The sequence below is a fragment of the Sinocyclocheilus anshuiensis genome, unplaced genomic scaffold (genome assembly GCF_001515605.1).
Source record: "Sinocyclocheilus anshuiensis isolate Anshui unplaced genomic scaffold, SAMN03320099.WGS_v1.1 scaffold1272, whole genome shotgun sequence".
In the NCBI taxonomy this organism is placed as follows: Eukaryota; Metazoa; Chordata; class Actinopteri; order Cypriniformes; family Cyprinidae; genus Sinocyclocheilus; species Sinocyclocheilus anshuiensis.
The window spans coordinates 239,887-251,506 of record NW_015547713.1 but is presented as its reverse complement, the minus strand read 5'-3'; the positions used below and the strand labels follow the sequence as shown (position 1 = coordinate 251,506).

The window sequence follows — 11,620 nt, the reverse complement described above, 5'->3', positions numbered from 1 at the left end:
AGTGGCATGTGCTCCGGTTGTATTGTAAACAATGACGTCGTCTATATTGCTTATCAATTTGAGCCCGATTGAGAAGCAGAGGATATTATTGAAGAGGATCGCGCAGACCCTGTGCAAGCACGGCTTTTAATGGTAGGCCTAAGATTTTTGTTTGTTGTTGTCTCATACTTTTAGATACACTGTTATTTGTAAATGCTACTGCTTATGTTAGCTTTTAATATGCGGTTTTATCCTGATTAAAGCTTTAATACAGTACGGCAACTGCACACACGTCCATGTTTAATGCTTCTCATAGCTATGTGAAAATAAGTGTATAATTGGAACAGTTCATTGTTATAGCTGAGGTGAATGAGAGAGAGAGAGAGAGATGCAATAACTTTCAGCTTCGTAACTTTGCAGATATTGTTTATGTTCAAACAGCAACATTGCACACTAACTAATGTTAAAAACGTGAAATCGCAATGAACCACCCCTTTAATAAACCTGGTTAAAAAAACGAAAAAAACATGACCATCAACATCATCAGCTATTGAAGTGGTATCATCATCTCCATACTCAGTTTATTTTCTATGGAAAATGGGATTTTAAATGCAAAGTATACTTCAGTTTTCACATGTATATTTAGCGCATGTGTACAGACTAACTGTGCTATTTCTTTCCAGACGTTATGATGATAAAGTAAATTGCTTTATTTGTACATTGGAAATTGTTCACTGTGTATTACCAGGTACATTTTAGCCGAGGGGTGGTATGTTGCGCTCTCAGAAGTCAGTGATGCGTTATAAAGTTGGCTTGGAACTGAAAATTAATACTTGATATACTGGTCTTGTTTACCTGTCGTCCCTCCACTCACACTTCAGATTCAATATTAAACTGATTTAGGGAGGGAGAGTGAGCGAAAGAGATGATGGGTTGATGTAAATCTCAGCTTTTAGACATACAACTTCTGGAACCAATTTAACATTATTTTTCCTTTATAGGTCCTGTGTTGAACAGGAACTCATTGTCAAAATGGCAGCAAATTAGAACAGCACAGCAAATTTGCCAGCTTAAAGAGCTATAACAATGTTGGAAAAGTTATGGCTAATACTGTGGCTAGTTTATGCTTACTGCGCTGCATATTATAACAAAATATTATATAAAAAAAAGATTACATTACCTATTCCGCTATTACGATTATTCTCCATCTGTTCCATTTTTAGCTCCATCTCTAGCTCTGGGTCTTCTGCCATTTGATCCTCTGAACTTGGACCTGGTTCTTGTTCTGGCACAGTCTGAGGAGCTGCTTCTTCCTTGTGTTCATGTTCAGGTTCAGGTGTATATGTGGTGTATGCAGCTATCACTTGAACCTGATGTGTTACAGGTTCTTCAGCTAGACTACTGCTGCTGGATCCTGCAGCTACATCACTGCTGGAGCTACTACAGATGGATCTGGCTGGTTCTGAATCCTCAATACTATGACTCAGATCAGAATCATCGGCTGGAGTTGAGGCTCTGGGAGCTGGCTGGGATGCAGGGGGCCCGCAGATACAGTAGGCACAGAAGTGGAAATAACTGGTTTGGCCGACGGTGTGGGTGGAGGTGCTGGAGCCTTCCGCTTCTTAAGCTGGTTGTGTGAGGATGGAGAGCTGAGGTTTATCTATAGAGGAAGACAGAGGACAAACATAAATGTTTGAATATTCAGGAATTCTGGGTGGTTCAGGATGTTGCTATGCAGTTACTAAGTACTAAGTGTTTTTTTACTGCTATGTGGTTACTAGAATGTAAGCACTCTATGTCTATGTTTACACCTGGCATTAACATGTAATTAAAGCATATCAGACTAGGCCACATTACAAGCCAGGTATAAACGCACACTAGTGATCAGCACACTGTGATCAGTTCACTGAAAATACATTTTTGGTGGTCTGGGATGGATTATACATTGCCGTTCAAAAGTTTGGAGCCAATACGTTTTTTTTTTTTATTATTACAATTATTATTTTTAATCAGCACAACTGTTTTCATCGATAAGGAGAAATGTTTCTTGAGCACCATATCAGCATATTTAAATGATTGATGAAGGATCATGTGACACTGAAGATTCAGCTGCTGATAATTCATTAAATATTCCTTATAATTTTAAAATACATTAAAATAGAAAACAGTTATTTCAAATTGTAAAACTAATATTATAATAACATTATTAACTGTCATGAACTTCATGGAGACACAAAGGTTGAGGATCCAAACACAGTATTTAATGAAGGGGTAATCCACAAACGTAATCCAAAAACAGGCAAAGGTCATACACAATAAAGAATCCAGGCAATGACAAAGTTCGGGGCTGAGGCAAACAGAGTAATCCAGAGATCAGGCAGAATAACAAGACCAGGAACCAAGACATGGCAGAAACAGTATACTAGGCTTAGAAATGCAGTACACACACTAGCAAGACTTCGCAATGAGTGACTGAATTAACCAGGCTTTTATAGGGTGAGCTAACAGGGTTAATGAGACACAGATGGAAACAATGAGTGCTGATGAGATCGGGCAGAGGACTTAAGTGGGGAATTAAGTCCTTGAAAGAGTGGCAACGGAATGGGACGGAGTGCCCTCTGGTGGCTATCAAGGGCACTCCAGCTGGTGATCGTGACATAGCCCCCCTCCTAAGGAGCGGCTTCCAGGCATTCCTAATATGGTCAGAGAAGTCCAGGATGGAGGTGGAGGCGGACAAGGGGGAGGGATGCAGGGCCAGGTCCATGGACTGGAAGAACTGGAGATGAGGGAAAAGCAGGAAACCAAGGCAGTGCAGGTTGGACAGGTAGCCAGGGTGGTGCAGGCTCAGCAGGAGGCCAGGGTGGCACTGGAGGCCCGGGCGGAGTTGGCAGAGCTGAAGACCACCAGGGTGGAGCTGAAGACCACAAGGGCGGAGCGGGCAGAGCTAGAAGCCAAGGCGGGGCCGAAGACAACCAGGATGGAGCAGAAGACCACCAGGGTGGAGCAGGCGGAGCTGAGGACCACCACAGCAGAGCAGACGGGACCTCCCCAAGGTGGAGTAGATGACCACCACAGCAGAGCAGACGGGACCGAGATCCCCATAGTGGAGCTGAGGACCACTTCAGTGGAGCTAATGGTGTAGGGGACCACCAAGATGGCTCAGGCTGACCAGATGTCCACCAAAGTGAAGCAGAAGAGGCAGGAGACCACCAAGGCGGATCAAGTGGGACTGCAATAGAGAGCACAGAGAGGTTAACAACAGCCTCTGCAGCCATAACAGGACAGGCAGACAGTTCAGAGACGGCATCTTTGGCCATGACAGAGCAAGAAGAGAGTTCAGAGACCGCCTGTCCTGTCATGGCTAAGGAGGTCGTCTCTGAGCTCTTCGCCTGTCCTGTCATGGCCAAGGAGGCCAAGACCTCAGAGACGACCTCCTTGGCCATGACAGGACAGGCAAAGAGCTCAGAGATGGCCTTCTTAGCCATGGTAGGGCAGACTTCAAAGATGGCTTTTTGGCCGTGACAGGGTAAGCAGAGAGTTCACAGGTGATCACTGTGGTCAAGAAAAGACAGGCAGAAAGCTCACAGGTCTTTGGAACACCTAGGTGTATTAAAATGCAATTTTCACAATAACCGGGAACACTGGAGTGGCATCTGTAACAGCTGAAGAATGTGGTGTGACATCCAAGATGGCTGGAGGCTCTGGCGTGGAGGCCATGATGGCTGGAGATTCGGGCGTGACGGCCATAACGGGTCAAGGCTGTGGAGTGGCAGCCATGATGGGTCGAGGCTCTGGAATGGCAGCCATGACGGGACGGGACTCAGGTGTGGCAGCCATGTTGTGATGAGACTCTGTTAAAGCAGCCATGTAATGAACAGGCTCTGGTGCAGCAACAATGTTGTGAACTGGCTCTGGTGTGGGAACCACAGGACAGGAAATGCAGGTGACTGTGGTGTGCCAAGCTTGGTGTATTGTGCCCCCACCCTCCCTCCCTCATTTTTGGGTGAACTATCCCTTTAAGAATCAAATAGCTGCAAACAGTGCAGTTTATTTAATTAAAGACAGATGTGCTGTACTGTACATGAATCAGCTTGCTTTGGCGTGTTGAGATAGCAGCAGCCAGCCTGACAGACTCAATTCCATGCATGAACCATGAAATCAAAAACAAGCTATGTTGGAAATAAACAAGACTAGGAGGAATGTTCCTGGGTGCATGCATGCTCAAATGTGGGTCAGAGGTGAGAAACTAAAACATTGAACAAAATGGCATATTCCCACTCTGTACGTTGAGAACAAAGGAAATGGGTCAACACTGACTGTTATAGCATTTGTTTAACATGTGCCTCCCTTTTGTAACTATTCATGTTCCATTCCTTGAAATCAACTGTTGCAGTTTAATTGATGCTGCTTCTGTGAACACAACAATGGTGACCATACGCTTGTGAATCGGTTGATGGGTCTCTGCCACCTGCATAGAGTCCTGTGCTTTGGTAAACCTGGGGTAAATGTGAGTAGCATGTGTGACAGCAAATGTAGAGAAAGAGAGAGAGGTGGAGATACACACACAAACACACACACACACAAAAAGAAAAATCAAATGTGTCCAGTATGACAATCGACAGTCTATTAATGTGCGTTTGGCTTTAGACTTCTGAAGGTCTTCTCAAAAATGTAAACTATATATATATAATTTCAATAATAATAATAATAATATATTAGTAAATGTTGATATTAATATTAATACGAATTAAATTTTATATAGTACAGAGTTAATACACATTTCTACCAATAAATGTAAGTGCGCCCTCAGAAGGCAGCTGTCTATGTAGACAGTAGACAGCATGACACCTCACTGGGTTTTGGATCTGAGCTGCAGGAAAGGCGAAAGGCTCGGTCGAATCTCCGCTCTTCACTGCGCTGGCTGTGTGTGTGTGTGTGTGTGTGACAAAATGAGTCACAATGAGCAAATTTACAAAAATGGGTTATTGTTATTTTTACATTTTCTATTAAAAAAAATTCAAAATGAGGTATGATTTGTTGGAATCTGACAAAAAAAAAATGACTGTGCTACACCTGTTTGAAGTCAACAGAGTCAGCAAAGCCAATTTTGAGAAAAATCTAGTTAAAGTTTCAAAAACAAAATCACCTAGCAATCAATTCCTCAAAATCTCTGGTAATACCACCAAATTCAGTACACCAAGTCAAAGCCCATATCTAAAGGAAAAATGTATGTTTGTCTTGGGTTACTTGATTATAACCTTGTTCCCTGAAAAAAATGGGAACGAGATGCTGGGTTTCATTATGCTTACGGGAACCGTTGTGAAGCATGTGTGTCAAATATGGAAAGAATTGGCTTAAATAACCTCAGTTGGTGATGTCATGGAATGTGTGCACCCGAGAGGTTATAAAAAGATGTGAAACACCTTCAGGTTATACCTTTGTCTGAAGAGACATCCAGGCATGCCCACAGTGCAGCAATGAGGTGCAGCATCATTCCTGCTTTTTCAGGGTACAAGGTTACAGTGAAGTAACCCGAGACTTTCCCTATCAAAAGCTACACTCGATGCTGCGTTTCATTATGCTTATGGGAACAACAATACCAACGCCGCTGCACTGGAAGTGTCTGGACCCGTCAAGGTTGTGTAGTGTGTGCACATAAACATTGAAGACATGAGTTTGGGATGTTGACTCAAGGACATGTGAGTCTGAAGTAGCATGGACATCCAAACTATAGAATCTGATGAATGTGTGCGGGGAGGACCAGTCTGCCGCATCACAAACTTGGAGGATGCAACCTTCCTGGTTGAATGGGCCCTAACTCCTAGAGGCAAAGTTTGACCGTGTACCTCGTAGGCTGGGGCAATAGCATCCCTCACCCAATGTCCAGTGCCCACGAAAGGACTGTCGCTCTGGTGGGCGGCCTCATCCGCTTACCTCCACGAATGAAGCCAGCATCTCTCAAGTTGGTCCCTTTTTAGGGGCCAGACATGAAGGTTCCAGAGCTCAGCCGGGTATGAAACACTGTGCCCTGCGCCTGAGATAGACCTCTAGACTGGACTATTGTAATGCACTGCTAGCTGATTGTCCTGCATCCTCAATAAATAAGCTACAGGTAGTCCAAAATGCAGCGGTTAGAGTCCTTACCAGGTCAAGAAAATATGATCATATTACCCCAATTTTACAGTCTCTACACTGGCTACCTATTAAGTTCCGTATCAGTTACAAAATATTATTACTTACTTATAAGGCCCTTAATGGGTTAGCTCCTGTGTACCTAACTAGTCTTCTACCACGCTACAAACCATCACGCTCCCTAAGGTCGCAAAACTCTGGAATTTTGGTAGTACCTAGGATAGCAAAGTCCACTAAAGGAGGTAGAGCTTTTTCGCATTTGGCTCCCAAACTCAGGAATAGCCTTCCTGATAACGTTCGGGGTTCAGACACTCTCTCTCTGTTTAAATCTAGATTAAAGACACATCTCTTTGGCCAAGCATTCAAAAAATGCATCTCATAATCTTGTACTGCAGTTATATCTGATCAAATGCACATTATTATTCTTTAGCTTGGGTTAAACAAATCAATTTTGCTTGGTTGGAACAGCAGCTATGCTAATTATGTCTCTATTTGTTTCTCTGTTTTTGCCACAGAATATAACTAGGATTACACAAGATTCAGTCTGGATCCAGAACACCTGAGGAGAGATGATGCCAACCCCTCAGAGGACCTCAGATGATGCCAACCCTGAAACAACAAACAGAACTACCAAATTTTGCTATAAGTTTGATTGGATCATATAATAATTGCTGTTAATAGTGTTCATCATCTGTTTGATTACGTCTTTAATTGCTTTTTCCGTACATTTCTGCCATATGTACATTAACTGACAGTCACCACTGATAAGCTACTACTAAATATTGTAGAACCGTAATTTTCTGTAAAGTTGCTTTGCAACGATTTGTATTGTAATAAAAAAAAGCTATACAAATAAGCTTGAACTGAATTGAGATAGGAGATCTCTCCTGACCGGAATCGCTCACAGCGAGCGATCGAGGAGGTATATTAGATCTGAGAACCACACTCTGGTCGCCAACAAGGCGCTATCAGCACGAGGCGAGACCCTTGTTAACAGACCTTGGCCAGGACACCTGGGAGCAGAGTGATTGGGGGAAATGCATAAAGACGCTGTCTGGGCCACATATGGGCCAATGCGTTCAGACCTAGGGGAGGTGGAGGGGTCAGAGAGAAGTAGAGGGGACATTGTGCTGTCTCCTGTGAAGCAAAGAAGTCCACCTCTGCTTCATAAATTTCATAAAAGCAAGTCTGCTCCCACATTCATATGCCCTGGAATATAAATCGCCTTGAGGGACAGGAACTTGTCCTGTGCCCAAAGCAGAACCTGCCGCGCTAGCCTGTTCAGGTGGCACGAACGCAGTCTGCCTTGGTGATTTATGTAAGAGACTACCGCAGTGTTGTCCACCCACACTAGAACATGGTAGCCTCTTCAATGCTGGAGGAAGTATTTCAGGGCCCGAAATACAGCCATCATTTCGAGGTAATTGATGTGCGAGTCAAGAAGATGACCTCTCCAGAACCCTTGGGCTGGATGGCCATCTAAGACCGCTCCCCAACCCATGAGAGAAGCGTCTGTCATTAGCATCTTAGCATCATACGCCTAGAGTGGGACCCAAAGTCAGAAACCAGGGTCTGAACCACATAGAAAAGGTACAAAGCCCCCGACACGTAACCCTTATCTGCATCTGGGGATTGGCTCTTGAATAAAATCCCCTGGCTCTGAGCCACAATTGAAACAGTCTCATGTGCAGGAGGCCCAAAGGTATCACCATGGATGCAGCTGCCATGAGACCTAGAACTTTTGAAAGTAATGGACAGTAACTTTTTGGCCTATCTTGACATTCTTTAGGGTGTTTAGAAAGGATTCGACACATGCAGGAGTTAGCTGTGCCCGCATCGTGATTGAATCCCATACAAACCCAAATACGTTGTCCTCTGAGCAGGAGATAGAACACTTTTCTTGGAGTTGATTCTCAACCCCAGAGAATTGAGATGAGCTAGGACGACATCCCAATGTTGAAGCATAAGCTCTTGAAACTGGGCCAAAATCAGCCAGTCGTCTATGTAATTTAAAATGTGGATGCCCTGGAGTCGCAACGGAGCCAGTGCTACATCCATGCATGTTGTGTATGTACGGGGTGACAAGGCTAGGCCGAATGGAAGAACTCGATACTGGCAAGCTTCGCCCCCGAAAGCGAACCTCAGAAACCTCCTGTGTTGTGGCAAAATTTCTATATGAAAGTATGCTTCCTTGAGATCGGTTGTCACGAACCAATCCCTGGATTGGATCTGAGACAAAATAATTTTGATTGTCAGCATTTTGAACTTGTATGTTCTGAGGTAACGGTTCAACCCGTGAAGAGATAAAAAATTGGACGCAACCCCCCATCTTTTTTGGGAACCAGAAATTACCGGCTGTAGTAGCCTGACTCGCTGTCTGACAGGGAAACACACCCCTTTGTCCAGAAGAGCTTGTGATTCCTGTGTCAACAAATGTGCTTGTTCCGGTTTCACAGTAGTGGAGACCACGCTGTTGAAATGCTGAGAACGATGCACAAACTGTATCCTGTAGCCTTTCTTTATAGTCCTTTCGACCCACTGAGAGATATTTGGCTAGTTCGAGAGATATGTCCACTAGTTTTGATACTTTGCTGGGGGGATGTTAGATGTTCGGTGTCCTGAAACATGGCAGGAAGCAACCAAGCATGTAAGATTTTACCCGGAGACCACTGCCCCCCGAAACACCAGTGGTGGCGGAAATTGTACAGCGGTCCCCTGAGGGTGCCGAAAAGGAGCCCCTACTCTCTGCTGGAATTTTTCGCACCCCTCCCCAATGCCCCTAAGGTTGAGCCACAGATGCCTCTCCGTGACAAACACAGCAGCCATAGAACGGCCGATGGCATGGGCTATTTGCTTGGTTGCACGAAGAGACAGATCCGTGGCTCGGTATAGTTCTGAAAATGCCTCCTCACTAATGCTCAGGTCTTTCAGCAGGTCAGCCTGGTACGCCTGCAAAACCGCCATGGTGTGCCGGGCAGCACCAGTCTGACCCGCTGCCTGGAACGATTTCACCACCAGCATGGATGTTAATCTACAGGGCTTGGTGGGGAGCATTGGCTTTTTCATCGATGATGAGCTCCCAGGGGAGAGATAGCCCGCAAGCGTCTCTTCCACCTGGGGCATCATCATATATCCCTACGCCTTCGCACCCACGATAGTCGAATAAATTGATGTTGTGGGTACAAAGACGTGAGAGGAATATAGATCAGGGAAAAAGGAGAGAAACCGACGTTGGGGTCCCTCCCTTCAGCCACCCGACAGAAATCTCTTGTCCAGCTTGGACTGTCTGGGGTTCTCTTGCTTCTGTGGCCAGTCTAATTTAAGCCAGTTTAACGCCTCAAAAGCTTTGTCATCACGCGAGGAGCGCTCAGAGGCGGTGCTCTCAGTTTCCATATTGCCGGCGATAAGAGAACCCGCGTCCTCGGATCGCTCTGAAGAAGCGAACAGAAATCATGTGGGTCATCGTCAGGGATGAGTTGTGCACATGGTGGCAAGCATCTCTTGACAGACTCGCTAGACATGATCTCTTTGATTTTAAACTTCTTTTTTTTAACAACGGCACACACTTAACACGCTGAACACACAGCACAATTTAAACCAATTCTTGGCATGTTTGACACATATGCTTCACAACCGGTCGAACAAAGAATGTTCTCATAAGCGTAATGAAATGCAACATCGAGTGTAGCTTTTGATAGGGAACAACATTTTTTCCTATGATACCACAGTGCACCGCGTGAGGTGTTTTGACCAATCACAGAAGATGTTACTACAGAGATGTGAATCTTCACTTATGATTCAGAGGGTAACAATTCGATTATAAATAATTTCTCGATGCATCACCATGCATCTTTTCCTCCAATTATTTTATCATTAATAATTGCTATATTAATCATTGTTATTTTGTTATTTTATCTTTGTTATTAAAAATAAGAACAAAGATGCAAATAAACATTAGAACAAATATAAGAAAGAAACAAATTAAATTAATAGTGCTTCACTTTCTTCATTTTACATCTAAACATAATCATTTAAGCAAGAAAAACAAATAATCAAATTTAAAAATCACTGCATAGTCTAATATATTCATTACAAATAAAGTAGTTCAATCAAGAGCAGTGAGGGATTCCCTCTTTTCTTTTATTGTTTGATTAACATTAATCGGATGGATGGTCTATATATTAAGACCTACTGTAATGCACAGATCTAATATGTTACACATCAGATGTTTTTCCCCAACCAAAGGTTCACTTAAGACAAAGCAGATTATGTTTGTGTGAATAATCGCCAAGGCAGATATTTTGAAATACTGTAATTCTCTGTGTATGTGTATATCAGGATTGTGCGCTGTCTGAGAGGTGTCTTTGTGTGTGCACACACACACACACAGACACACACATACATATATACATAGTTATGCTTGAAAGTTTGTGAACCCTTTAGAATTTTCTTTATTTCTGCATAAATATGACCCAAAACATAATTAGATTTTCACACAAATCCTGAAAGTAGACAAAGAGAATCCAATCAAACAAAGGAGACAAAAATATATACTTTGTCATTTGACATTTTCCTTCAGAATTTGCTGGTATAATTCAGAATTCATTGTTCCATCAATGATGGCAAGCCATCCTGGACCAGATGCAGCAAAACAGGCCCAAACCATGATACTACCACCACCATGTTTCACAGGTTCTTATGCTGGAATGCAGTGTTTTCTTTCTCCAAACATAACGCTGCTTATTTAAAACAAAAATGTTCTATTATGGTCTCATCCATCCACAAAACATTTCTCCAGTATTACTCTGGCTTGTCCACATGATCTTTAGCACACTGCAGATGGGCAGCAATGTTCTTTATGGAGAGCAGTGGCTTTCGGGTAACAGTGGTCTTGAATTTCCTCCATTTGTACACAATATGTCTGACTGTGGATTGGTGGAGTCCAAACTCTTTAGAGATAGCTTTGAAATCTTTTCTAGCCTGATGAGCAACACCAACTATTTTCTGAGGTCCTCAGAGATCTCATATGTTTCTGCCATAATACACTTCCACAAACATGACCAAACTTTGATAGATCCCTGTTCTTTAAATAAAACAGGGCACACAATGACACCTGATAGTCGTCTCAATGATTAAAAACACCTCTGAACAGATGGACTCTAATTTCACCTTCAAATTAACAGCTAATCCTAGAGATTCACATACTTTTGCCGCTCACAGATATTTAACATTGGATCATTTTCCTGAATGAATAAATGACAAAGTATATATTTTTATCTCATTTGTTTGATTAGGTTCTCTTTGTCAACTTTCAGGACTTGAAAATCTGATGATTTTTTGGGTTATATTTTTGCAGAAATATAGACAATTCTAAACAAACTTTCAAACACAAACTTTCAAGCAGCACTGTATATATATATATATATATATATTTGTAAATATTTTATTATATCTTTTCATGTGACAACACTGAAGAAATGACACTTTGCTACAATGTAAAGTAGTGAGT

General features: G+C 42.9%; 1 pseudogene; it reads right to left on the bottom strand.

The window, feature by feature from the left end:
- LOC107704093 (protein cordon-bleu-like) overlaps positions 1–11,620 on the bottom strand; it is a 91,448-nt pseudogene that overhangs the window by 33,383 nt on the left and 46,445 nt on the right.